Source organism: Peromyscus eremicus, chromosome 23 (genome assembly GCF_949786415.1).
Source record: "Peromyscus eremicus chromosome 23, PerEre_H2_v1, whole genome shotgun sequence".
Lineage (NCBI taxonomy): Eukaryota > Metazoa > Chordata > Mammalia > Rodentia > Cricetidae > Peromyscus > Peromyscus eremicus.
The window spans coordinates 5341041-5343077 of NC_081438.1; positions in this window are offsets into that span (position 1 = coordinate 5341041).

Below are 2037 nucleotides of genomic sequence, written 5' to 3' on the forward strand. Positions count from 1 at the left end.
CAGAGGCATGAGCACAGAGACCAATGTTTACACGCCCTTCCCCGCATGTCTCCGAGCACATTTTCATACACAAGGAACCCGAGATTCAGATCTAGAAGGAATCAGGTCACCAACACCGGGCACAGGCAGTGGTTTACCTGCTGACCCTCTTCTAGGTGTCTGATAAAGACACACCTGAAGTTTCAGCTTATGTTGAGATGGTAGGAAATGTCCTGTATAGGCTGCCCACCCCACCTCCCAATCCAGGGGATGCTGAGAAACGGTGGGAGAGCAGGAAGAGATAAATAGGAAAAAGCTAGTTTGTTTGTACTCCGTGGCAGGATATACCTGCTGAGCGTTCCCACAAGGTCCCTAAGGAAATCCTTAAAGGAGTCTCAGTCTCTCCCCGGGGTGATGGATGGGGGAGGGGGTGCTAAGAGGACCCGGATAGCACCTCCAGGTTGGGATGCCAAGGCTGGGGGGGGGGGGGCACACATCAATACAAAGGTACGTAAGTGCAAGGTGGGTACAAAAGGCTACTGGGTGACACTGGGTGGGTTTAAGGAAGGAAGGATGAGGGAGGAGAGGCAAGGTAGTAGGGAGGAGCTTGTGGAGATCCACAGCAGGAACAGGGATGGAGCTGAGCCTCCTGTCTTGATCATTTCTAATTTGGTGTCAACCAGGGAAGTCAAGAGGTCCCTTAGCCTTGAGGAAGGAGGGTGGACTCTACCTCCCGTCAGCTATAAGAGACTTTCTTGGTCTTCCCAGGCTGGAGAGGAATTTCAGGACTGAGTGAAGAGACATGGGGTGTACTAGGAGGGAGGAGATCCTAAAGACAAACGAGAGTCAGACCGAGGAAGGGAAGGAGTTCGGCTTCATAGAGGCGAATGAGTTACTGAGGGAAGTTAACTCCAAACTCGGTGGGTAGGCAGGCAGCTCAGGTTCTTCCAAAGCAGGCTGGAGGGAGTTAGGACTCTGTAAAAGAGGGGGTTATTCGAGGGGAAAAGTGCACAGAGGGAATGAGACACTGATTCTCTTCCAGCTTCCTCGGGATCCAGCGGCGTCTGGAACCAGGTCCCCCCACTCCAGACAGAGTCGGGAAGGGGCTGGAAGAGTGAGCCAGGAGGAGCTAGCTGTACACACAAGGGCGGGGAGGCAGCAGACTGAGAACCCAGGATCCAGGCAGGGCATCCTCTCAACAGACCACAGGGGTCCCAGGTGTGGAGAGAAGGGATTTGGGGGGAGTCGCGCGAGGCACTCTCAATTTGGACAGCGAAGGCCCGGGAGGGACGAGGAAAACTGGGGGAGATTGTACTGGTGTGCTGTAGAGGTTCCCCACTCGGGACGCGAGGGACTGCGAGGGCTCCCCAAATTGGGACGTGGGAAGCTAGGAGTGGACTGGAGACCATAGTCAGGGTAGTCTAAATTAGGTTCAGGAGAAACTGGGGGGCTCCAAGGGCGGCTTCTCGCTCGGACTGGGAGGAGAGATTCTTACCCGTTGGAAGGTGTGGGGACTGGGGCGGGGGGCCACTGGGCTATCTCCCACCCGACCCGGGAAGATTAGGGGCGTCTTCTAAATTCTGAATAGCGGGGACCTGGGAGGTAGGACTGGGGAGGGTTCCCGATCCGGAGCCGAGCTACCTTGAACGCACCGGGAAGCGCTTCATCCCGGGAGGGCGTTCCCGCGGCCGGGCCCCCGCGCCGCTGTGGGTGAGGGGTGCGGCCGCGCCCCAGGCCCCGGGCCCGCACCGGGAATCGGGGGGAGCTCGCTGGCCCGCCCGCTCGCTCGCCCCCAGGACGCCCAGGAGCCCCGCGGGAGGGGGGTCCCAGCGCCGCCGCCTCCGCGGGCGCCCGGGCGCGCGCCGGGCTTTATGCGCGCAGGGCGGCGGGGGGAGGAGCCGGCAGGTCGGCCCCCGGCGGGCCCTCCCCTTGGCCGTCCCCGCCCGCCCGCCCGAGCGGGGTCGGGGGAGGGGGCAGCATGGCCTGTCCGTCCGGCCCCCTTCGCCGCGCTCCTCATCTGCCCCGCGCCGAGCGCCGCCGCCGCCGCCGCCGCCGCCG